Source organism: Arvicanthis niloticus, chromosome 1 (genome assembly GCF_011762505.2).
Source record: "Arvicanthis niloticus isolate mArvNil1 chromosome 1, mArvNil1.pat.X, whole genome shotgun sequence".
Lineage (NCBI taxonomy): Eukaryota > Metazoa > Chordata > Mammalia > Rodentia > Muridae > Arvicanthis > Arvicanthis niloticus.
This window is the reverse complement of record NC_047658.1, coordinates 62131967-62159729: the sequence shown is the minus strand read 5'-3', so window position 1 is coordinate 62159729 and position 27763 is coordinate 62131967. Positions and strand designations below refer to the sequence as shown.

General features: G+C 39.9%; 1 protein-coding gene across 28 annotated transcripts in view; it reads right to left on the bottom strand.

Annotated features, from left to right (window-relative positions):
• Dlg2 (discs large MAGUK scaffold protein 2) overlaps window positions 1-27763 on the bottom strand; it is a 1841012-nt gene that overhangs the window by 153911 nt on the left and 1659338 nt on the right. The window contains exon 1 of one of the 28 annotated variants that reach the window (XM_076937892.1): window positions 25370-25389. The exons of the other annotated variants lie outside the window; for them this stretch is intronic. The gene's annotated coding sequence lies outside the window, so the exon portion shown is untranslated. Of the gene's footprint in view, window positions 1-25369; window positions 25390-27763 lie in introns of those variants that run through there. 28 annotated transcript variants of the gene reach the window in all.

Genomic DNA, 27763 nt, shown 5'->3' with positions numbered 1-27763 from the left:
CTTCTGGTTCAAAACTCTTCCATTTGCTACCAAAGGTGCCAGGGATGCTTTTCTTGGTGCCTTTCTCACAAGGAGATCCCCTCAGAAGTGATGGTCTAGGCATAATCTGAATACTTAAATATTCTGGAGCTCTTCCTTTCCTCACAGTGCCCATTGAATGAATAGATCCAGCCCCATTTCATGAATCTCTTTATGCACATCACTTCCAGGGAATAAGGAGCTTCCCTCAACTCCCTGCATTGTCTGGCTTCTCAGAATTCTTTTTGATTCTGTTTGTTGGAAGGATGTCCTCAGAGATCGATCTGGTGATCCTTGCTTACATAACCAAATTATAAATGAGGTGCTTGGGCTAGGATTTTAGTTTAATTGTCGAGTGGTCAGCACACATGAAGACTTAAGTTTTCCAGTCTCTGGTACAAAGGGGAGGGGGGTGAGAGGAAGAGAAAAGAAATAACAAAAGACAAAAAGAAGAAAGAATGAATTGCTAAAATGTGAACTGGCAATGTTGTGTAACTGGAGAAGAATCAGTGATTATTAGGCTTGTTCCAAGACCCTTGTCCCCATGTCCAGATGCTAGAGACATGCTCATTTGTACAAGCCTACATATGAAGGTCTCTGCTGTATGTTTGGAGTTATTTTCTCTAGCATCTATCAAGAGCATGCTCCTCTCAAATGCAGAGGAGAAGTCTGGTTGTTGAGTTATAAAAAAGAAGAAGGATGAAATGGCAGCGGGGCTGTGTGATTACATAACTCACTCACTCTGCAGTACTCCACTGTACCCCAATCCCCTGTGCACTGTTTTATTCTATGTGTGAGGTCCCATGTGCAGAACCTCTCTGGTTCAGTTTTTCCCAAAGTGGAAACACTGACTTGCTGGAGGTGGGAGTGACTGGCAGGTTGAGAAGGGAATGGGGGCTCCGCTTGTTCCTTATAAGGCATCTAACGAATCTTTGTATTTTTAGCCACTACTTACTGCTTTCTTCAGATGCCCAAGGCCTTCAATACCAGGATCCTGCATTTCTCATAAGCCTCATGTTCCTGGACACACTTGGGATTCTGTGCTGTCGGCACTGCTAGGCCACCTTCCAGCCAACCAAGTGCTGTCTAGCTCCAGAAGCTTCCAAGGTTTTCCTTAAATCTTTTGAATATAGCACTGACCCAACTAGCTTTTGAACTCAGATTTTTGCCTATTTAAATTCCTTACTTATTAATATGGGTGTGATTTTAGAAGAGAATAGAAATATAATCAGGCACTTAAACTATCATCTTCTGTGGGGAGGCAGCTATCATCCATGCAGCCATCTTGAGCCACATATCCTGACAAGAGACACATATCCTGACAAGAGACTTGATTACAACAGCCTACAACAGCTGAGCACACTCTGATAACATCTTCTTTTAGATACCCAGGATCTTCCCTTGGGTGTGTGAGACTTAAAGGTGTGATATAGTGATAAGACCTAAGGGCGTAACTTAAGGGTGTGACTTAGAGGTGTGGCTTAGAAGTGAGACATATAAAAGGCGAGAGGCAGACAGAAGAAATTATTATTAAGTATTAGGCACTTGGAGTAGGCACTTGAGACTTGAAGCAGGCAACTATTATTAGATACTTACACTTGGACTTGCACTTGGAAGAAGTAACTTGGAACTGGGAAAGAGACTAGGAACTTAGAATTAGGGAATTGGAGAGAAGAAGAGAGACTGAAGAATAAACGGGATTGAGTCACACTCTGTGTGGTCTCCATTCTTTGAGTCCGTCCTCACTCTCTCTCTCTTGCTGAACCCCAACCTTTGGACTGGAGTAGCTTGGGGCAGTGCAGGCTCTAATCATTTACCCCCCAAGGCTTTTGGCAGTGTGGGTTCCAACATTGATAGTGCGGTCCCTGGCATTTTGGCCCCCAAACATGGGCTAGAGCAGCTCTCAACATTTTTGACGCCCAATGTGGGGCAGCTCCGGCCACAACAATCTTCAAGAATAAATTCCAAATTCACGTTAAATTCTTATTGCCTTCAATCTTGGTGTTTCCATGTCATCAGTCTACCTTGTCAAGGTCAAATGAACCTGAGCTCTGCAGTTAGTATGTATTCTATTATATCACGCTCGGAAACAACTAACTGCAAACAGTACAGGTGACTTCAAGAGGAGATGATCTGGGATCCATGTATTTTCAAAGCCTCACTGTGGTTTCCCTAGAGAGACAGAATTGTTCCTTGAATCCTTCTATTCACGCACTTTAACTGCCCTGAAAATGGTAATAAAGGCTTATACTATTAAATTTCTGACTTCAAAGAATTTACTGGGTTTTTTTTGTTTGTTTGTTTTGCTTTTTGCTTTTTATTTTTTGAATACAGGACAGAAAAGGTTCAGATATAAACAATTCACTGTGTCAGCACAGAGAGCACATGGCAGAGGCAATCATGTGAACCTACAAGGTACAAAAGAGGTGTCACTGGAGAGGAGCTGACATCTAGACTTACCTGGAGATTAGGGAGCAGTGAGTGGAGAAGGAGACTAGACATGGGGTGACAGAAACATATGAAAGTGAAGGAACAGCATGTGGGGACAAAGGTTTATGTCCCTTCAGTCTCTGAACAGCAGAAATTTATTTCCATCAAGAGGAAGTGAGGAGTAGAGGGGACTGAGTCATACTGTGACAGTACAACCCTATGTCAATGTCTGAGAGAAAACAGAGAGCAGCCTCCTCTAATGAGGCCCTTAGCTTCTGACTTACCAAATAAAACTGAGATGGTAGGAACTTTGGACTGAGTAAAAGAGTTGCTACTGGAACCTCTGTGTTAGTGTAAGATTTGGGAACATTGAAGGGGTTATAATGTCTGTTATCACCTGCCAGAGACTCACTGTCTCCATTAACAAGGTGAAGCGTCCTCCCGGAGGGCTGTGATGACTGAGTATGTTTGATACTGTGCTCTAGTTATGTGATGTTGATACTAAGGGAGGTAGGGTAGAGAGAAACAGGAGCCTCAGCTGTGACCTCTGAAACTATCTTTACAACTTTTAACCAAGAAACATGATTTAAAAAACATCTACAAAAAATCCACCCATATTAATAAGTAAAGAATTTACATAGGTAAAAATCTGAGCAGAAATAAGTGAGGAGGGAAGGAGGAAGAAGAGGAGGAGGGGGAAGAAAGAAGAAGGATTTTGTGGAAGAAAACTTCCCTCTTCATTTAACACCATAATGAACTGAACTCAGTGTGCTCCTAAAGATTATGATGAAATTAAACCCAATTTAAATAGTCTCTTGGGTCTGGTAATCATTTGGATTAGAGACCAGGCACAGCACTGCCTGGACGGAAGTGGGACTGAGTGAGATATTTAAAGAAATAGCCTGTACATTCAGGAAACATGGTGGATTTTAAAATGAGCTCTACATAGCTTTTGATCAAAATCCACTGAGGAGCCAGGAATTTTTCCAAAGGCCATTTTGTTTTCTAGTTCTGCTCTCTGGTCTGATAAGTGGTGAATACATTTCACAACAGATTCTAGCTTCTCCTAGGTCCTATTTGTTTCTGCTGCTGGAAGGGAAATGGCTAAGACATTCCAAGGCTCAGTTAGGAGAGTAATCTTGAAATCATGCAAATGGAGAGTATCATCATTTGCAACTCAGGATGTAGGAATAGAGAGAAAATAGGTGTGCTGATGAGGAATGGCTATATATTTGGACAATGTTAAATATAAAGGCATGAGATAGGAAGAACAAGGACAAGTTTACCTGGCAATCTTTGGCTCTTGAGGGATAGTTTGGGATTTGGGTATTAGATTTAGAGTATATATGCTGCATCATTTCATATCCAGCTCTTATACCTTTCTTGTTCTACTATTTAACACTATGTAAAACACACACACACACACACACACACACACACACACACACACACATACACACGTCATATTTCCCAAGCTCCTTGGAAAAATGGCTCCTACTAGGTCCAACCAATGGGAGGCACTGATAGGAGCAGAAAATGAAGGAAGGTAGCAGCAAAGACTTCCTCCCTGCTTCTTAGGTATCACTTCAAGAATTCCTTGTTTTCCTTCATGATTTCTATACATTAGACTTAATGTCTGTCTGTTTGTTCTGTTTCATATGCTAGTAATAGAAACAAAGACCTCATGCATATTACATAACTGTTCCACCAATAATTCATATCTTCAGTCCTTGGCTTAATACAAGATCTTCTACCTAGCCTAGGCTAGCCTCAAACTCTTCACCTTGCCTTGGCTTTTGAGAGGCGGGATTATAGGCAAGTGTCAAAAAGACATCTAGATTTGAAGTCATCTTTATGTGTTCTTGCTCTAGATTCCTTTGACCAGAATAGAGAAGGTAAGTTTTCTGACTTTAGTGACTATTGAAGTGTAAAGTATTACTTAGTAATAATGTTGTGAAGAAAGACAGAGAAGAGTAGGTTAGCACCTAATGAAGACTACATAAACTTGCCCAAGTGCTAGTGTCAGTGTTATAGGGTTTGACTTCAATACTGTATACTCTGAATACTGTCCTCCAAGAATTTCTGTATCCTAATCCCAGAACCACAGATAGTTACTTGCTATAACAAAAGGGATTTTGAAGGTAAGATTATGTTAAGGATGCTGAGGTAGGGAGATTACAGTTGGGTCCTAAATGTAGTTAAATGGGTCTGTATGGGAAGTCAAATGATGGAACATAACATGAGACAATGGGAGGAAGAGGTTGTAAGGATATGTGAAAGGGCTCAGAAGCCAAGAAGTCAGGCAGGCTCCAGAGGCTAAAACAAGCAGAGAAATGATTGCCCTTTAGTCTTGAGGGAATGCAATCTCTGCTGAGACCTCTATTTCAGTTTAGTGAAACTAATTTCAAACTCCTGATCTTCTCTCTATGGTTGTAAAAGAGAAGACATTTGTATTGTCTTGACTGTTCAATTCTGCACAATTCATTAGTGCAGCAGTGGGAGGCTAATACGCTGTTCCCTCCCTTCCGGGTTTGAGAACTTCAAATCTATGCTATCGATAAAATCTATGGCCTAAATGGAATAATCATTTAAAGAAACATAAAGTTTCTCTGCTTCAGATTCATCCATGTTCGGTCCTCCAATCCAGACTGAACGATCTCAGCATCTCTTGGGTTCTAACGGCTGCATTGCCACGGCTCCCTTCTTCTGGTAGTGGCCTTCAGGTAGTGAGTGATTATGGGAGGGATGCAATTTTCTCCACTTCATCCCAACTCAGGCCAACTTTCTAGTCCTTTCCTTAGAATTGCTCCTTGGGATTACTTCAGCACTCACTTTTGATTCTACCCAGTCCTATTCCCCTTTGCTAAACACTGATTCTGAATCATTCTATAATAAATTGCACATCTGCCAATCTCCTTCTGAATATGCTTTTCTCAGGAATTCAACCAGTAAAAGTGATGTATCTATATTTAGGCAAAAAATCTACATGCTTGGCTTCTCTATATCTCTGCTAATAATAACTCAACCCGTTCTTTTATAATATATGGAAATTAAAAAATAACATAGAAAGCAAGGTCCTTTCGTAAAAGAATGTGGCCATACATAATCTCTCTCTCAGTTGGGATCATGGGTACAAGATAAGGTGAGAAGTGGGACAGGAAGGAAGCATCATCAAGATGCAATGGAGATTAGGATATTGAACAGTGGCCTCTACTAAATAGTGATGCAAGGAAGAAGCAGGTGCTAGTAGAGAAGTCACTGGGAACTTGATCCTGTTACCTCCTGGAATAGATGGCATTAGTCCAGTTTTTACAGTTGAAGATTATGGAAACCCAAAGGAAAGAGCTGATTCAACTAGAGAATAGATGAGGCTAAGTCAGTTAAAATAGAGAAGCCATGTGGCTGAGGATGCAGCTTAGATGTTAGGGTGTTGGCTCAGTGTATGTATATCCTGGGATTGATCCTCAGAACCACATAAAATGAGTAGCCTCAGTACTTGGGAGGCAGAAGCAAGGGGACTGTGGTAAGCCCGTTCATCAAGAGCAAGTATAGGACAGTCAGCAAACCCCTTCTCCACCTCCCCTCAAAAGAGTACAGAAGTCATGAACCTAGAATATCTTTCTTCTAGCTCATGTTCAGTTAAAATGTGACCCCCTGCCTCCTCCAAGATTCATTTGATCGCCGTGGACAGAAGCCTATCTTTCCTACTTGTAGATATCTCTAGCACTTAGTCTCTTTTTTAACCCTAGAAGAGTTATCAAATCAGACCCAGGAAATAATGAGGATTCTGTTCAAAGCCAGCTGGGACTGTATAGCAAGTTGAAAACCATCTTGAGCTCCATATTGATACCTGTCTCAAAAAAAAAAAAAAAAAAAAAAAAAAATCCTAAAGCAGCCAGCCAGTCACACACATACACAGTGTCCTCTATACATATAGGTAGGTCATGTGTAGCACCAAGCCTTTATGCCGACCCCCTTTCCTTCCTTGACTTCACTACTGCTGTTGATAGTAAATCTTTCCCAATCTCAGGTGCAGTTAGTTATGCCTTCTTTATCATGCCTCACAGATTTTCATGATGATACTTATAACATACTTCTATATGTTTCTTTCACTTGTTTTCCTTTCTGATCTGAAAATACATGGAAGAAAGCAGCAGGTCTTATTCAACAATTGTGCATGTTCAGCCCCCTAGTTTAGGCACACATCACTCAATGCTTATAAGATATAATTGAACTGAGTAAGACTACCAAGTTTGAGGGCAAAAGAAATATAAGCAGGTTCACTAGAGTCACGTGCTTGCTGCCAGGGTAAAAAGGGGCATACTACTCAACCTTTCCAAACTGAAAAAGATGCCAAGTGCAATCACATGTCTACTGCAAGGGTAAGTAAAATGATTCCAAATGAGGCCTGGCCTCTGCATTAAACTGACAATTGTTGGATAAATTCTTTGAACTTGTCTAGTTATCCATTCGTTGGTTTTATGGAGATGCTGGAGAATCACACCTAGGGCCTTGCCCATGTCAGTCAAATGTTCTACCACTACATGGCCAATGCTTTTTGTTTTTAAGTCAGGGCTGAGAGAGCCCTCAAAGCTCATTTAGGATAATTTACTACTTGTGGCAATTCTTTCAGAGACTTGGTTTACTATCAGTAGCTGGTGCTGTTAACAGTGGTAACAATGTATAAAGAAGAGGTAAATAAAAGAAAGCAGAAAGAGAAAGTGTGACAACTGGATTTATTTTATTAAATAGCTAACTGGAAAGAGAATGCATCAGATAATAAAATTATTGATGTTGTTTGGTTTGAAATAAAGGGCTTCTAAAAGTGAAATGTGTATGTCTTCCTTCCAAAAACACTTAAAGGATTTGATTATATGAGGGGCTCACCCCTATATGGCTGAGAGATACCAACATTACATTGGCCTTCAGGCTATTGGAAGCCCTAAGAAACTATGAAGTCAGTAGCATTTCAGAAAGCAAAAAACCAAGACAATTGAAGTTGACATTTATCATCAAATTCAACTTGTATTGAACCAAATTTGGCCTTACTCAAGATTTGAATTTATTGCACGGGAGAAATTGGATCTTGATATAAATGAAGAATCATTGCAATTTACCCCAAGATGCTAAAGGCTTTCAGAAATGGTGCTGAATAAGATTGGTTTGAAATCTGTACGTTAGCTTGGAACTACCAAGCAGGGACTGCAGATAATGTAGGAGGGTATGTATCTGGCAACACGCTGCACTTGTTTGTCCCTGACTATTTTGGGAAAGGAGAGAACTAAGCTCTGAAAACTATTCATTTAGAGACATGAACAAGAGGATTAAGAGTGTTTGTGTACAGTTGAAGTATAGCTGCATGCTATCTGAGTATGCTGTCTGTGAGGTGCTTTATGGTATGATTATTCAGACCTAGTTTTATATTGCAATAACTACCTCACTCCTCTGAACTTGTCATGTACTTTCTTTTAATCCTTTCAAAGGCTCTTATCCAGGTTGGAGAGATGGCTCAGAGGTTAAGAGCACTGGCTGCTCTTCCAGAGGTCCTGAGTTCAGTTCCCAGCAACCACATGATGGCTCACAACCATCTGTAATGGGATCTGATGCCCTCTTCTGGTGTGTCTGAAGATACGTACAGTGTATTCATATACATAAAATAAATCTTAAACAAAACAAAAAGAAACAAAACAAAACAAAAAAAGGCTCTTATCCACCATACCTATGTGAACATGAAGAAATAGGGACCAAGTCCAAAATCTGATGAGGTTGATGGTGGCACAAAAAGAACCTTGATGGCATGACATTGCAATGGTACATACCCCTTTGGTCATGAGCTTGACCAATGAACAGAAGACTAGGATTTAACATTCACTGTAGGTTACAACATATAGAAATGTGACAACAATTAAAAAATGGAGCAAGCCCAATAGCATGTGTAAACTTTCCCTCTTCTTTTGTCATCTTTACAAATACAAGACATAGTCAAAAATGGGCTGTCTTTCAAATGCCAGAGACAACACTCCTCCTTGCCTCCCCAAGTCCATACCAAATATTCTTAGCCAGCATGCATCTTCTTTTTATGCATCTCTTTTGATGAACTGTTCTTGTTCCTAAATTAAATATATCATATTTGTAAATCCAATGATATTATACTTTTGCACCCTTGAGCATTGTTGAATGTTCGTTATCATTCAGGACATGACCTCCCATAAAATCCTATATGCTATTCACCACATTTTTTATTTCTATCAGAAGTGGGATTTCTTTGGAAAGCTGTCTGGAGAAAGAAATAAACATATTTTATTGTTGATAAAAATGGACATGTGCATGCAAGAGTAAGGAAATAAGTCACATAGAGGTGAAAGCTGAGATGTTTTCATCTAATGAATATTAACCTTTAGAATGTCCTGGGCATGGTAGCACACGTCTATCCTCTCAACATTTGGGAAGTAGAGGCAGAAGAATCAGGAGCCCAATGTCATCCTTAGCTACATGGTGAGTTTAAGAGCAGACTGGGCAATACAACACTCTAGCTTTAAAAAAAATAACAAATGAATGAATCAATCAATCAATCAAATAATAAATACATTTCCTAATATCAGACTCACAGAATTCCAAGAATACAACTGGTTGTCTACCAAAATGGGAGTTCTTATGATAGAGCCTACTTTATTTATTATAGTCTGTTTATCAGCTATATTAAGGAATCACTGTAGAATCTGTCATGTAATGAGATTAGAATTAGAATGTGAGAGTTATTCCAATCTTTAGCCTGGCACTCAAGGCTATTGAGATCTGCTTTCAGCTCTGTCTTTAGTTTTGTGGTCAGCTCTCCGCACAGCATCGCAGTGGACCACATGTGCAGAAAGCAGACTCTGCTTTCACACTCACACTTCTTTGTGGCTATTTTCTTTTCTCTCCCTCTTATAATGATGCTTTCTTTTTTTGTCTTGAAATCTGAACCAATCTTTGTGACCCAGAACAACTACCACTTCCTCGCAATATGTCCTTAGTCCTCTGGCTCAGTGAAGCCATGGCGTTTCTGCTATACATCTGCCAAACAATCTGTGTTGACAGCCATGCCCTGACTTGTATTTTTACAGTATTATGTCCCACAGGACACATCCTGGAAGGATATGAGACATTTCCTACTTATTCCTGTAAAACGTCTAGCATAGGATCTTGGATGCAGTGAGTGTTAAAAATTCCTGGAGGAGTGAAAATTGGTAATTGAATATGTGGTAGACTTTCTTTAGGGCATTGAGAATGAGGTTAAAGTATACTGGAAACTAACACATTTATGATAGGGCAAGACTTTGGTTCTAGAATTTGTAAGCACCTGGGGATAAGAATATGAGTAAGATATCTTGGGGGTTGACGATGTGGGCCTATACAAACAAAGAAGAAAACACCATCAGCATCAGCATCACCATCATCAACAAAAACATACCACAAGCAACCACACAGATGCTCTGTGCTAGGTCTGTGTGAGATGGGTGGCAACTTGTATCCCAAGGTGACCTGATATATGGTAGATGCTCTCTTTTTCTCCAGTCATCTACTCAGTGTTTCTCTTCACCCTATCACCTGCCACTAAACTGTACTGTAATGAATGGTTCCTCTGTCCCTTGCCACTGAGGAGTAGAATATTAGCATCTCCTTCCACATTACTGTATTTCCAACTCAAGACATATCAGTACATGTTTGCTGAATAGATGGAAAAAGTGAACAATGAGAAGTGAAGATAACAGCTACACACCTGACAGTACACTTGGCTATTTATTGGAATCACAGTAGTGGCTATGAGCATGATGGGATAGATACTGTTTCTGACTTTCTGGTAATATATGTTTATTCAGAAAAAGCTTAGCTCTGGTGTGGTAGGAGGGTTTGTCAGAGGGAATATTTTGGGTCAGCTGGGACATGTTTTGACAGCAGATGGTTAAATCCCATTTCTCTGCCCAGACCTCAGCAGTAATTGCTTTGTAACTCTGGGAATTTATGGGTATGTGCACACAGTCATGTGAATGTAAAAGAAGCAATAACTTACATCCCCAGGAAAGTCTTAAAAGCTTTGATTTTTATCATTCAATTCCTTATAAAAAAAAATTAACTTAAGATGGTTGTTATCAATTGAAAGTATAAAACAGCTCCCTGTACCCATATGCTCTGGCCTATTAGCCCACTTTCATTTTATACTGATAAAGCTTCAGTCCTTGAATTCAGATCCTAGAGGCTTGAGTAACTTGGCCTGATACAGTGTTTATTTTCATGGCTTTGACATGTAGTGATTTGGTACTGATCTGGGGCACTCGAGTTAATTCAAGCGCTGGCATTTCATCAAAGGTGCTGAAACAGAGGATTTCCATAGAAATTCTATAGTTACAACCTGAATTCTAAGAGGCTGTCACAATGTACCCTGCCCCTCTGACCATAACTGCCAAGACCACACAGGACAGGGACTCTCTTATGACACTTGCTTCAGGCAGCTCTGCAATGCTAACAGATGGCTGGCAGAACACAGCCCTGATCAAGTCAGCAGGGTGACACTCATTAAGAGTCATCACTGAATCCATTTCCAGCAAAACCCCATTCCAATGAAATATCACTTTCAAAAAATTGTCAATCTGCTTGAATGAACGTTACTCCAGGGAACTGTAATGCCAGGCCTGGTTGAAGCTCCATAGACAACCAGTATTCTTTTTGAGCCTCAGGGCCTTTCTGCCAATCATTTTCTGGATTGGTCCTGGTCCATCTGCCTTTCATCTTTTCTAGCCTCCATAGGTGGTACAGGAAGCAAGGTCATTGACATCTCTCCCAGATCCTGGCATTCCTTCCCCTGTCTACTTGTTCTCCCCAATGAGAAAGTCAAGGAGGACGGATGGTAGAGAACATAGGTACCTTGTCCCACTGGTCAGAACCCTTTCACAATAGACATTTATTCCTCCTTCTCCTTCAAGAATGTTAACAATTTGTTTTTTCAAGGAAAATCAATTTTTCCTTCTCCCCTATCCCCCCTCCTTTTTCTCCCTCTCTCCTCCACAATGAAACACATTGATCTTCTAATGCATCCCATTAAAACTACATTTTGTTGTATTTTAGATGCCATTAGTGAATCAAAATATTGCTGTGCGAACAGACGGTCAGATGTACACGATGCCAACCTTGGCTAGTGATTCTCAGGTCATGCAGGCCCAGATTGTTGTACATGACTTCAAAGCCATCCTCCATCACCATGGAATCCTCATTTACCCTCATCAACAGGTAAAATTTTAACAGCTACTTTTTCCAGGTCTCTCTACAGGGTCCTTCTCATCTCTTGCCTCCTGGAGAGCCTTCACTTAACCTTCAAACCCAGCACACAAACCTCTTCTAGTCAACACACCAGGAGGCCTCAGTTGCCAAGCCTTGCTCTTTCACCTGTATTCCCATAGCCCTTTGTTGGAACACCTGCACCATGATTTCTCTTATTCTCCTGATCTCCTGCTGCTACAATTGCAATGCAGATGTGTTAAAGCCTACATTTATGACCTCATATTAAGAGTCAATTGGGTAAGTAAATAAAAGAGATCTCTTAGGTTGATTCTCCTACCTCATTCACCCCATTATTAGAGATGAAGGGAGAAAGCATGAGTGAGGTATACTGTCTAAATGAAAGGCTGATACCCAGTAGTTAGTGGCAGCCTGAGATGGAGACAGAAGTTCTAATTCCTTCTTTACCACTAACGTTTTCCCCATGCTCCCACACACCATCATAAATCGAAGCTCTTTTTTCCCAGGGCTCTACTCTGTGCTTACCAGTTATTTACCTGCTTTATAAATCTAATCAGTAAATGCTGCCTCAGACTCACAATTATTTATAACAGTTCATGGTTTCCTGTGCACTCCTCTCATCTTTTTTTTTTTTTTTTCCTTCCATTTTTCTCACTACAAAAAATACCAGGCCAAGAGAACACCTATAGCTATTCATGGACCATAAACTCAGATTCTCTCGTGAATATACTTCCAAGGAACAATGACTGCAGAAGAAAGATGTGGGTCTGTTGTATTATGTGGACAAATTAGTTAACCTCTGTGAGGTAAGGACAATAGCCACGCCAGGCTAGACTGCATGGATAAAGGAATGCAAGAGCTGACATCTGTTAAGCACTTTTCAGGAAATACCCTAAACCTCAGTGACTTAGAAAACAACTGTATTCTCTCTTAATTACTGTTCACCCTTAGAGTGCTTTCCTATTATTGACAGTTCATACCAAGTCCTCAACAAAATTTCAACTGAGTACTTCTTAAAAGAATGTTTTGAAAATTTGCATTTAAAAAATTTGGAGTGTGTGTGTGTGTGTGTGTGTGTGTGTGTGAGTGTATGTGTGCCTGCCATCTTGCCAGTCCCACAGAGAGATTATGTTTTTATGGTTTCTATTTTCTTACTAGAATGCCAACAAACACACTGATACCTCATTTATTTTTTAAAACAAAATACAGTTTTACTGTTCTAACATTTATCTCCTAATGACAAGGAAGGAGAAAAAAAATATCTCGCCAGAAATGATCAGGACAACCAACCATGATCATGTTAATTATATTCAACTGTCTGCAAAGAGGTCAAAGGTAAAGTCTGTTTTCTTCTTCAGAGATAATGATAAGTTATTCTTAGTAGCAACTGTATATTTTGATAGCCATAATGATGTCATTGGAATTTGATATTTTTGTAAACTAAATGAGTTTTAGTGTACTGTCTTGTCTGAAACAAAAGATGGGGTTAGATTTGTGCAATTCACCTTTGCCCATTGTGACCCATCTTCCTTCTTACAGAGTGCTGTACTGCTTGATGGCTTTTCTTAACAGAGGACTTAGAAAAATTCATCTCCAGCTTTCCATGTTTTATATGTCTTTCAAAGGGAGAGAGAAGGGGAAAGGAAAGAGGAAAGGAAAAGGAGAAGACCTGGAGGAGAGAAAGAAGGGAGGGAGGGAGGAAGGAAGAGATGAAAAAAGATGGAGGGAGGGAAAAGAAAGGGGGAGGGAAAAGAAGGGCAGGAAAGAAGGGGACAGGGAGGAAAGGAGGAGGAGGGATAAAGGGAGAGGGACAGAGAAGGAGGGAGAGAGAGAGAGAGAGAGATCCTTAACTTGCTTTAGTATACACCAAATTGCAGGGTATGCAAAAGTTTCTCTGCTCTAAATACACACTCAAATCTGCCTCCTTTGTTTTTCTTGTGTGTGTTTGTATGTGTGTGTATGTATGTATGTGTGTGTATGTGTGTGTTATTTTTTTTTCTTTTTTGCCCTACACTTCCAATTCTTTCATCCAGGAGAGTCTTTCTCTCAGGTGTTACCAGGCTCTTTGCATTGAGCAAGCAATAGATTTGGATTCTCTGACAGTCTTAAGCATCCAGGTCCACATGCCAATGAGGATCTGTCTTTATGAATAACAACCCTGTGGAGAAAGTGTCACCCTCATTTAATGGGTAAAGAGAGGAGAGGATGAGTAAAAGCAGATCTGCATTTAGTCATAGACTCTGGCTCCAGGCCCCAGCCTTTAACCCACACAACAAAACACCATTTTTTTCCAACCCACCCAGCTATCTAGTGTGTTTAGTGTAGGAAAGTCTTGAAGATTTGCTGGCTCTGAGGAGTGTGTCCACCTAAATACTACCTGTGACATTTAAATTGTTCAGTGACCTTGAGCAAGTTATTAAAATTCTTTTGTGCTTGGCACACAAGTATATTAAATGAGACTAACATGGTTATTAATTATGGAGCCATTCACAAAACTATAACCATTCATATATTATTCATATAACTCTTAATATAGTTATTACAGAGGTTAAATACAATGCCCACATGAAACATAAATATCCAGTTATTTAGAATGATAGTAAGAACAAAATTAAAACCACTAAAAGGAAAATACACTATAATAGATTATTAGTGGGTAAATAAGTCAGTTTTTGGAACAACTACTGTGATCCAAGACAATCTGTATTTGTCATCATGATCCTTCTGATACTGTAGCGAGTTAAATTTCATTATTCAAAGTTTCAGAGAGGAAATGGGCAGTAGAACAAGAAAGCACTTTGACATTTACAGCTCTATTAGGAGGCCCAGACTCTTCTGGCTACAAAGCTTACATCCACCTGCTGAGGCTCACAGCTTGGGATGCAGACAAATGCAAGTACAAGTGCTCAGGACACCTTCCAGTCCAAACTGTGATGGGCACTGCAGAGCTGCCTTGGTGCAGGGGTGACATGAGTCAGCACTGTGACTTCTGACTCACAGCGGGAGCAAAGCAGAGTGACCTTCCTTTGGAAGCAGATATGCGAGTGACTGGCAAGTCCTCTGGACAAAGTGAATGAATCCTTTGTATAAGTAAACTTATTAACACATGCATATCTTCTCTTAGCGTATGCAGGCAGTGTTTATATCTCTATAAGGACACGTGTATGAGAGCCAGCAGGAAGAGCTATGGCTAAGTGTCTTCAAAGATGGCCTACGTTACCCGAACGAGCGAGGACATGCTCTGAAGTAGGTCCAAATGAATTCAAGTTTAATGCAGATCGAACCATGCTTCTGACAGGTAAGCCATTAAAACTCCTCACCTTAGCTCTGTCCTATATAATCCCCAAATACTTTCTCTGATCAGAAATCTCCCATTCTTTCAGAACTGTTTCTGCCATATAGGAGGTGGTTGTTCTGGCTTTAACACAACTACTCAACCCTACATCCTCATGCTTTCCCTTGGAGTGAAGGGCTGGGAAGCCTGAGCACTACAGTCTCAAAAGTCTCATGTGAGCAGAGTCAAAGCTCATGTCCTTGCAACCAGAGTGACTTGTGTTGGGGATGCGAAAAGAGACATGGCCAACTAATACCCGTTATCACCGATGCTACCATTTGTTATATTGCTTCAGACTCTATGATCTCATATTTCCTAAGTGGGTCAACGTTTAATAATATTTGTTAAACTGAGTAAACAAGCCCTCTATAAAATAAGATGATCATCCCTTCCCCATAGTTACAGAACAGAAGCTCCCAGAGATGAGGCAGTAGAAAATCTCCTGTCCAAATATCTGCTGTCAGGGCTGAGTGTTGAGCCCAGGACTGTTTCCCATCAGTGTGCTTTTGCTTTTCGCACTCAGTTCTGCCTTCAGGAGCTATAATCCCCTGAGTTGCTACCCCAATCCTATCTCTGTGGTTAAGTACTGTGTTTAGCTTTCCTCCTGATGGTGTATCAAACTGCAGCTGGAACCATCCCCATAGATTGGAACTACACATTAACTGTCAAAATGAGCAGCTTATTAAATATGTACTATACCTGCTGAGACTCCCTGTCAAAAATGTACCTTGTGTCTGCAGTGTCACTGGAGATCCAGTGTGTGGATGGCCTAGAGCTGAAGCTCACAGAGTATCAACTGAGTGAATAACTGAATTAAAGTTCACTGGTCTTGCTTGACCACAAACTCATTTCCTGATCATATGCTCTGAATCAGAAGTCACAAGGGTCAGAAACTGCTTGCGGGATGGTAACATCATTGAGTTTAATGCCCGTATCCTACACCTCATTTTTTAATGGCTCTTAGGTCCTGGTATAGGACTGCTTCTTGTCCTTGAGATACCCCACTCTCAGAGCACACTACAATTGTGGGGCAGAAAAAAAAACCAGAAAACAAAAAACTACCCCCACTTTTTAATTAATAAGATAATGAAAGCACTGAAAATTAGTGTACTTCTACTATGGTAGAAAATATCCAGAAAGTAGAACTCAGTAGATCTGGGTTCTCATGCTGACTCATGGTTCAGTAGCCCTGAAATCTTGTTTCTACGACCTCAATTTTCTCGTGTATATGATGGCAGCTCTATTTTGGTTGTGACCTCTGTCCTCAAAAGATCAAGTGGGTAGAAGTTTGGTTTTGGTGTGTAATGTTCAGAGGTGGTGAGACCTTAAGGGGACAGAAAGGACTTACTTGGAAATTTTGATGTCATTGAAGGAATATGCTTCAAAGGGATTTAAATTAGTTCTGGTGGTGGAAACTCCCTGCCACTCTGTGATTTCTGTGTCATGATGGAGTGTCTGTCCCCTCTGCCCACTTCCACCATGAAACCAATCACAGCAGCCTAACTGACGCCAGTGCTATGTTCTTGAGCTTCTAGAAAAATGAGCTAAACAAACTTTTCTTTATGAAATTACCCAGAGATAGGAGTTTGATGTTAGCAACATAAACTTGACCAATGCAACAGTGTGTATGTATCTTGGTAACTCTCTTACAGAGTCTTCTGCACAGCACAGACCGGAAGTTTCTAGTTCAGCATCTGGCCTGTGACATGAGCTCACTGAATGAAAACAGGGTTGCCAGCATAAACACCAAGTAAGGGTCTGTGTTTACACAGGCTGTCATCCTGTAGGCTAGTCTGCACTTGTAAACAATGCTCTCCAGTCCCATATCTGAAGCACTGGTGTAGAGGAACGCCTAAAGCACATATTCATAGTCACAGAGTACTACGCAGAGAGCTTCTGAAATTGTAAATGTAAGTCTGTTGGAGATTTCATAGGCTTCACAGTGCCTGGCCCCTTGGGGTGGGAGGGGGAGGGGTGACGACAACTGGTACAGAGTAGACACCGCAAAGCCATCCTATCCCATTTTCCGTAAAGAAGAGAACCAAAATTAAATGAGAAGAATCTGGGGGTGGACAGGTAGTTCTGGGTGCCTTTTGCATGAGAAGGAAGGTAGTAGTTAAAGCTGCAGGAATGGATGAGGTCATAGGGAGTTCATAGGACAAAATAGGAAAAACCTGAACTGCACATGACCTCAGAAAACTCACAGTACTCAGCTCAGCTCCGTGAGTGGCATGAACAGATGTCCAGGGACTATCTGTTGAATTAAGAAATGAGAATCAGGTTGAAGAGTACATCACCTTTCTTTAAAAGGCTCACTCCTACTTGTTTTTATGATCTAGACTTGTGTTTTCAATGACAACTGAAATCGGAGTTTCCTGCAGAATCTGGGTGGGTCTCTCCTTATTAAAAAATCTTCCCCTAAAAGCTCAGCAAAACACCAAGATGTTAGATGTTAGTGGTGTGTGTGTGTGTGTGTGTGTGTGTGTGTGTGTGTGTGTGTAGGAACATGTATGTGCTGACCATGAAATAATTCTGGACATGTTTTTTAACTGTTCCCAATCTCAGCTTTTTGAGATAGGGTTTCAGTGAACATGAAGTCCATTGAGCAGCTGACCACTGAGCTTCTAGTGTCCTACTTTTTTTATGTAGGTATGGGAGACACAACTCTGTCCTTGTGCTAGCCATCTCCTCAGTCCCCCAACACTGATATTTATTAAGCATTTAATGGAGTTCGGACAGGCTCTATGAATTTTCCCATCCTACTGATGAACCTTAGCCCCAATTAGATTTGAAAATTAGAGAACATACTTCTTGTGTGGTTGGAAAGTCTTCAGTATCCAGCAGGGTTCTTGATTATAGCAAGATCTCAATAAATAGAGGTGTTTAGTCTTAGTTAATGAACTAGTATAATGTATTCTCAAAGAAGGCAGTGAAATGGAATGTGTTGGAACCTTAGAGTGCTGGGAAATGAAGTGTCTATTTTGTAAGAAATTACTGGTATTGAAGAAGAAAACAAAGGAGGAACCAGGATAAGGGGGTTGAGCTCCCGGTACAAGGTTTTACTGGGTCTACAGGAGAATCAGACTGGGGAGACAACAGGCAGAGTTGGTTCCAGGGAAAGCAGAAATGTGTTTTCCTTCATTCCTCAACCATATATTCATTGTTATCTCCTGTCAATTTCTGCTCTCAGTAATGGTGACAAAATGAGACCACTGCATCTGGCCAGAAGGGCTTGACATTGTACTATAAAAGCCCTCCTGAGAAGACACACCCAAGAAAAGGCCTCAGCTACCACGGAGAACCATGACCTACAGCAAGATAGGACACAAACAGCAAGTGTACTTTTGAAGGCAAATCATCTCTTGGGTATTCTGACACTGACAAAGATAATCTAAGGGGTAAAACAGTTGTCACACAGAGTTAAACCAGCTTAAAGGAAGCAATATGAGAGAAATAATTTTGGGACTGCAAAGCCTACCATTTTCTTTTATTTTTCAAATGTAATATTGCAGAAACAATAATAAAGGCATTCACACTCCTATGTACCCTACACAAGGGGACATCAATCCAATGTGCATTTCTGCCTTTCATTAGGCAACCTGCCTAAAAGGAAGGTAAAGGCTGCTTCTGCCCTTCTACCATGGTCCTGGGGAAGTTCTGAGAAAATACAACTGTGTTTCCATTGGACCAGGAAGCTCTGAATTTCTCTATCAACTGCTGTGATTTAGGGGAGAGGGGGAGCCCAAGACAGCGTTGCTCTGTGTAGTAGCCTTGGCTGTCCTAGAACTAGCTCTATAGATTAAGCTGGCCTCAAACTCAAAGATATCCACTTGCCTCTGCCTCCCAAGTGCTGTGACTAAAGGCATAGGCCATTGCTGCTGGGCTAACTGCATCAATTTTTAGAGTCAAAGCAAATGAAGTGGCACTTACAAAGGTACAAGGGAGTTGGAAGACATTGGAGAATTATTTACCATTTCCATGCAGAATTTTCTTAGGAATCCTCCATACTTGACCTGGGTCTCCTACATGATTTTATGAACACCTCTGTCAAGACATCTTCATGCTTTCACTTGCATTGGTTTTCATATTTGCTCTATATTGCTAGGTGGGTACTACCTAAAGGTCTTCTTTGTCCTTAACAGAGTACTGAAATACTTTTAATTTTCCCCTATGAGACCTACTTCTGCCCTTTGCAGTTATGTAAAATAACTATGATCTCTCATCTCCCCAACAGTCTTTCCTGCACTTGAATGATGTCACGGTGACTGCAGTTCTTATCAAAGTGGAACAACCAGGACTGACTTGACTCATCTTAAGCTGATATGGTCTGCAGACCTTTCTACCTAAGTGGATACTGTTAGACATAGATAACTGTAGCTAATGAAACTCCCTCCTGCATATACTAAGTACAAGACACCACTGTGGGCTGAAAAGCAGTAATATTCAAGAGAAAGTCCACAGCTTTCCCTAAGTGTTTCATAATTGGGAGGTGCATAGTTCAAGGGCATCTGTCTTCTGTTGACACTCCCCATCCAGCTTCTAACTACAGCAAAGACCTAGGTATAGTGGTACATATATTATGCAGTACCAGTATTCAGAAGGAGACTGAGCCAGGAGTTCAAGGTTATCCTAGGCTACATAGCTAGAATCTATCCCCCAAATTAGAAAGGAGATAAAGAGGACAAACAATATGCTCTCATTTGCCAGCCTTGTTTGCCTGTGATCAACAATTTTCCAGTTCCAAACATACAATGAGACTAGCCCAAACAAACTGGCTGTACTGACTGCCTTTCAATTCCCTCCACAACCTGCCTTTTGATAATAAAACATGTACTGTACTTATGGGCATATATCAAGACAACGAAATAAAAAATAGGAATAAAGGAGATTTGAAGAAAAAAATTACTTAAAAAATATTTTTGTGTTTTGCCTTTGGTAGCGTTTAGATAACCTTTTCTTGGCGTTTCCAATAAGTTTTCAAGAACATTTTTCATTCATTTGCCCTTTGAAATCGAATTATTGTCATTTAAAGGTGATCTGCCAGTGCTGTCTTACCCATGCTTATTATAGCTGTCTACGGATATGACATTCAGACTGACGTGTGCTGCTGCTGAGTGCTGGCTTGATGTTAATGTATTTCCTGATTCCCTAGTATGCAATTCCATTTTCATTCCCATCAAAACAGATTTTTAGAATGAACTGTAGTTGCCCAGTCTCTAGCATCTGTCTGAAAATAGGCAGTTCCCTGTGATCTTCTCAAATCCCTGTTACCTGAATACAAAGGTTTCAACACAGCAGTTCGTCCTCTAAATGCATTCAGTTTATTTAAGACTCTTAGGATCCATGTGGGGAAACTTTACTGCCTTCTTCTCAGAAATAATTATCCTCCTTCTAATTGGACCAGGGTCTACTACTAGACATAAAGAGAAATAAAAGGAGGGGAAGAAAGCCTGGGCCCTTTCTGTAGACATTTCACAACCTCTCGAGGAAATAAAGTGGGAAAAGGCCCAGAGCAGGAGTTCTCTCATTTGGTAGAGAGCATTCTTCCCATGCAGCAAACACCTTGTTTAAATTTCGACAACTGAATACAAGCAGGTATGGTGCCCAGCACTAATAATCAGGACCTGAGAGGTGGAGACAGGACGATCATAAGTACAAGGTTATGTTTAGCTACATAGTAAGATTGAGGCCAGTCTGAATTATATAAATCTATGTTAAACAAACAAATCAGCCAATCAATAAGCAAAACAAAAATATAGCAAAATGACAGCTCTCAAACTGATATCCAAGGATGCAAACATAGACATGAGTACCAGCAGCCACGGCTGCCATCATAGTAGTGGGCATTGAAGCAGGGCTGGCCTCATGTGAAACAAGACAGTATACAGAGACTTCAAATTCCTACCAGTTTTCTCCAATTTCTTCTAAAGAATTTTTTTCAGTATAAAAAACCTTAAATCTATTAATAGGATTCAGAATATACCTTGCTGTCTGACATCTCCATTTGTTGGTTTGTTTATGTGCTTGCTTATTGTGGGGTGCTTCTAATACCTGAGGTGTCTTTTTTTTTTTTTTAAGACACTGTGGAGATGCTCAGAAAAGTTGCTCCTAGCCTCACTAAGATGAAGTGAGCACACACACACACACACACACACACACACACACACACACACACATTATCCTTATACTTTGTTAACCCTAAAATAGCTGCACTCATACCCTTTGGATGTCAGTAAATTAGAGGAAACTAGAGCTAAAGCAGTAGCTATATACCTCTGTCATTCTTTCTGACTGTGAGCTTGTAAAGTTCATGACAGAGGGTTCATTCAGCACCTAATCCCTTGTTCCTGAGAAAAATCCGAAGATAGCATTTGCTTTATGACTTTAGTAGGATTTACACCTAACAAAGATTTTTTTTATTTCATGGCCAAGGATGTCCCAAGAAAGTTCATGGTTATAGTATTTTTCCAATCTTTAATTTGTATTAATGGATCAGACTATTCACTGAATGCCTACTACGTGCCAGTGGTAATAATAGGTCTTGCAGGATAGTGGTGTGCAAACAGACATGGTCCTTTCTCCCATAGGCCCCTTCTCTTTACAAAAACTCACCCAAATTACCCATGTTTGCTAACTTACTACAAAATAATACTCTTGCAATTAGCAATAAAATTTCAATGTGTAGGGCCACAAGTGAAAACAAACTGGTCCCGGTTAGTCTTTAGCTAGAAAGCATCTAAGGAAACATGTTATGTCAGGATGCCCTTGTACATTCTATGCTTACTTTTTTTTTTTAATTTTATAAATGGTCACTTGCTATGCCATAAAATTAAGATTTATAAAAGAAGCAATCTGTTCATGAGCAGAACAGTCCTGTGGGCCTTCAAACTTAATGAAAAATAGATTTTTAGGTTTTCCACCAGCCCAAAAGATACAGAATTCAAGACCCAGCATTGTTCTACATAACTAGTTCCAAAACAGTCAGGCCTATAAGGAAAGACCTGTCTAAAACAAACAACATCCTGAACCCAACAGCATTAAAACCCACAAACAACAATAACAACACTCTGAGAGAAAAAAGGATCTCACAGCTTTACTGTGTATCTTTCTTTTCAGGGCTATGATATACAATTTGACTGGTGTGGTCAACCAACCCAATTATCTAGTAGAAGGTGATGTTAGGAACTATGAACATTTCAATGAGCTTCAGTGAAGCAGAGGGTAAACAGACATATAATTAGCCTCAACATTCCCCAATAATCCTGCTAGGCTCTGTAGATACTTCTACAGACTTTGTGATTTAATTATCTCTGGGCTGGCACTATGTATCACAAATAAATTGGATACTTGTTATGGTTATGGGTCATAAAGAAGGTGGATGGAGTTATAGCAATCAATAGACATATACTAAGCATACACTCTGGGCTAGGCTCTCAACATATAAAAGTAAAAACATACCACACCAAGATAGTACTATCTGGGGAGACTGTGCTTACTGGGCATCATAAATAAGGCTTGGTATACATAGCATGTATCTGCAATTCAATATCTGGTATTGTATCTGGACCATGGAAAGAAACAAATCCCTTTAGGCTTGATCACAGTCACATTTCCTGAAGTTCTAAGATGTAGGGACATTTATTTTGTTTTTATACATAAAGAAATTTCATTAAAAAATAAAAAATTCAATCTGGTCTGTGAAACAGGTTCTCTGGGGGATATTACGGGTATTTTTGTGAACTTATCTTGCTAGATTATTGCCAAGTCAGTTACTAAGGACTCTGAAGAGTAGATGGATTCTTTTATACTGTTAAAACACACAGGTGGGTATGGAGAGATGGCTCAAGGACTATGAGCAAGTGTGAAGACTGAAGTTTGAACCCCTAGAGTCTACTTAAAGTTGAGTAGAAGTGGTCAATTATTTGTAATCCCAGGGCATGGGAAGTGGAAACAACATGCTTGGAGTGGGATGGCTTGCCAGAGTAGCCTAAATGGTCTCATCTGGCTTCAGTGAGAGACTCTTAATAACCAAGATGGAGGGTTCAGGAAGACACCTATAGTCAACCTCAGGTCTTCACACACATGTGCACAAATAACCACACATGTGAATCACACACACCATATATATATATATATATATATATATATATATATATATATATGGTGTGTGTGTATGTATATGTATACATATGTATATATACATATATATATATATATATATATATATATATACACACATACACACATAGACACACACATACACATAAGAAAAAATATACATGCTGAATGCTATTTAACAAATGACTTGGAAACATAAGAAAACTATCCTTTCCAATACTACATGCTGTCATGAAGTACTTTGATTAAAAGCTTCTTCAAGCAGTAAACAGAGACTGACTTCAGAGCTTCAGCATAGTTTGAATCAAAAGCAAGACCATTGACCAAAATAACCCTACAAAGCCCCCTCTAGCCTGTTAATTCTGAAATTTCTACTGATCCAAAATAAATAGCTATAAAGGATCAAAAGATGGTCCTACAATCATAGCAAGGGGACTGTGGTGATCTAAATGACCACTATAGGCTCATATGCTTGAATACTTGCCCCCCAGGTAGGGTAACTGTTTGGGAAGGATTAGAAGATGTGACTTTGTTGGAGGAGGTGTGTCACTGTGAGTGGGCTTTGATGTTTCAAAAACCCATCCTAGGCCCAAGCTCAGGCTAAGGCCCAGGTTCAGGCTATCCTTCTTTCACATTTCAGTGTGGGTTTTAATGATGTTTAGTGTGTATCATAAGACTTACTCGATTTTAAGAAATTAACAGTCTCAGGTATACCAATATCTGCATTTACTCCCAGGACAGATAGCAGCGCTCTCTCTCTCTCTCTCTCTCTCTCTCTCTCTCTCTCTCTCTCTGCCTATAGATTATGATGTAACTCTTAGTATACTTCTTTAACACCATGAATGCTGCCAACACACTTCCTGCAATGATAATAAAGGACTAACCCTCTAAGCTGTAAGCAAGCCCTCAAATTAAATGCTTTTTTAATTTAAAATAAGAATTGCCTTGGTCATGATGTCACTTTATAGCAGTAGATCAGTAACTAAGACAGGAAAAGTAGGAGAAAGCCTGCTCTACAGGACTGGAGAGATGGCTCAGTGGTTTAAGAGCATCTACTGTTCTTGCAGAGGATCAGGTTGTGCTTCCAGTACCTGTATGGCAGCTCACAGATGCCTGCAACTCCCGTTATAGGGCATCTATACCCTCTTCTGGCCTCCATGGACACTAGACAGACATGTGGTACACATACAGACTTGCATGCAAAATACTCATACATAGAAAATAAATTTTAAAAATAAATTAAGATAATCACAATGTTTCCCCATTGCTTTGATTATATCACCATGTTGTTTTTATGTCTTAGACATTTGTCTACTTGTTGCCTCACTATGTAGCACTGTCTGGCCTCAAACTTGGTACTTGGTATGTAGATCAAGCTGTACTCCTATTTCACCTGCCTTTGTCTCCCAAATGCTGGGATTAAAGCTGTACCATTTTACTTTTTAATCTCTAAAGCTTTTGACATGTACATTCATTGTGGAATGGCTACATCAAGCCATTGAACATACAGTCATCACACATACTAATGTGTTGTGACAACACAAAATCTACTCTCAGAAACCTTTTATTTCTTTACGCTAGCATAATTTAAAAATACTTTTAAACACAAGGATAATGTTTCTCGCTTTTTTCTTACTCTATGACCACTTGGTTAGTTTCAAACAAGGGCATCTCGTGGTACATAAAACATGATCTCACACGTGGCATACCAGGGACCATTAAACACACACACGTGAGTCATTTAGTTCCAGTTAAGCCACTGTTACAGCTTTCTGTTGTGAGAAAATGTGTTTTGTATATGGAACATAAGTCAATATGGTTCTTAAGAAATAAAGTAGAGAAAATCAAAGCTTGGAGCCTATGGCTTGAATCTGCTCAAGCCCAGTAAACAATGCAAAGCCTGACAGTCAAGCATGCTGAGTTTGAACTAAAGGAGAATAAAAAAGCCTAAGAATCAAAGAAAGCCTCTTTGCTTTTCTCCTACTCTCCACCTTCTTCCTCCTTTGAAGCAAGTGATAAGAACTAGAATCCCTCTTCTCTGTGTGATCACACAAACTATGACTCTTAGCCTCAGTCAGCTGTAAGAGCCACAAAAGTCATACTCGCCCTTTTTTCTGAAGCCTCTACTCCCAGCAACTCCCTACAGCAATGGCTGACTGTTCATTCTTCATCAAACCTAAGCACAAAAATACTCACTAGTTTTCCATGTGTCTCGGGGTCTTCATTTTTGCAGGTTCTCCTGCCACAGAAAATGTGGATCAAATAAAGTTTGTTAAGACTTTGTCCTGTTAACCCCTTTTATAGATGTTGACCATGCCTCTCATGATGAGTGTGGTATCACACTTTCCTGCTCTTCTACCTTATACAACCTGATACAGAAAGTGGGAATCTGTATCCACTCCTTTATGTGTTCAGTCTTCTACCCAAAATTACCAAGTCCAATAAAAATTGGCCCTATGGCCCATGATGGGGCGGGGGGGGGGGGGCGCACTAAAAGAGTCTCTGCCCTTTCTAGGAGCTCATGTGGACAATGAGATCCAGAAATAAAGGGATGGGTAGATAGATAGATGGATAGATAGATAGATAGATAGATAGGTAGATAGATACATAGATACATAGATACATAGACACATAGACAGACAGACAGACAGACAATTATGAAAGATTGAGATGAATAGCTAGAAACCAGGCCCAGAATGTGTGGTGAAAGAAAAGTGCAGCTGTGAAGGGGAAGGCAAGAAGACTGCCTCCTGGAAGAAAACCCATCAGCGAACAGACCACGGATACTTACATGTTACTTTCTGATCTCAGTTAGAGCCCTACTCACTTCCTCTTTCTCAATGATGTGATGGCATGCCAGTATCCATATCTAAACAGTTAAGTCATTTGTTTTCAGCAAAACTACAATCCTAAGAAGCACCTCAAATGCATCAACAGACGTTGATCTAAAATCTCTAGTTTTCTTGTGAATATCATGAGTTGCATTTTTGTATAGTTTGTTTGACTTCCAAAATATTAAGTTTCATTATTTACAATTAATTAATTGATATTTTATAATTCTCCTCTCTATTTTTTCCTTTGCTACTTGTATTTTATAAAAAAATAAGTGGAGTGGGGTTGTACAAGATGCTGGAGATACAAAGATGAATTAAATCAAACCTCTGTGGCTTTCAAGAAATTCCATGCTGGGTATTTTCGTAGGGAAGGAGGTATTTCCCATATACCGCACACTATTTTCCCTCTAGTTTTAATCATGGCAAGGTCATCTTTTTGTTATGGGGAGCACATCCTGAGAGGAGAGCTGGAAAAGTTCCATTTGCTGTGGATTGATTAGGTACTAATGTTGGGTTTTCCATTTTTATTTAAAGACGGTAAGAGAGAATATATATGAGCTTTGTATTCTATTCCTTTTTTGTACAATACCAAATGATGCAATGGTCAGGCGAATACTAATATTGGGAGATTACATAATCAAATTGTAAGCAGTTTAGCTTGCACTCTGTATCACAGTGAGGCAACTGAAGTGTAAAATATGAAAAACATTATCCAGTCATATTTTAAAATTATGTTCTTTATTGTTAGAGGCCCACAAGCCCTCATTCAGTAAATTAGTATGAGAGGAGTGGCTAATGTTTCTTAGAGTATGCTATTCGTCAGTACAAGTTGAAAAGTACATTCTCGGATTCATTATGCTGGCATTCTCGGATTCATTATGCTGGCATTTACTACCTTGTGGGGTCTATAGTAAGAAGTGGCGAATAATATGTGGATTGTTCTGACCTTTTCTAGCTATGGTCAAATGTCATTTTCTCTCCCATCTCTACACCCTTGCTTTGAGAAACAAGTGAAGCTGAATGTCAAGTGCTTTGTACAAAGTAACAAACAATAAACTTAGAAAATTTTGGACACTGAGGTAGCTTGATGGAAAAAGGTGGCTGCTGGAAAGTGTGAGGAACTGAATTCAATACCTGGGACCCGCATAGAGGGAGACTAACACACACACACACACACACACACACACACACACACATACATATACACAAACACACAAATACACATTTACATTTTTAATTAGAAATTTTGTTATTATTTGTCAATGACTAAAAGCTGCAAAGCCTGACACTATCCCTTTTTCTTATAGTATCCATTTCATAGCCAATCCTTCCAGACATTCTCAAACAACAGTTCTCTAATCATCTTAAACAAACAAACAAACAAACAAACAAACAAACAGAAGAACCAGAGTTCAGATTCCCAGAACCACACAACTGTCAGGTAGCTGTAGCAGCCTGCCTGTGATTCCAACACTAAGAAGGTGGATATAGGGAGATCCATAGATCAAGCTGGCAAGGTAGAATAAGCCAAACAAACTCTGGACATAATTAAGTGGCTCTGCCTCAATGAATAAGGTGAAAAGCAATCAGGAAACAGTCCTCTCGTCAGCCTCCAGCCTGAATACACAGAAGCATTCACATCCACATGAATGTGCACACCCTCATGCACACATATACATGCAAAAAAAAAAAAAAAAAAAAAGAGAGAGAGAGTGTTTTTCAAAACATCTTAGTGTTTAATTATACATTATTTCTA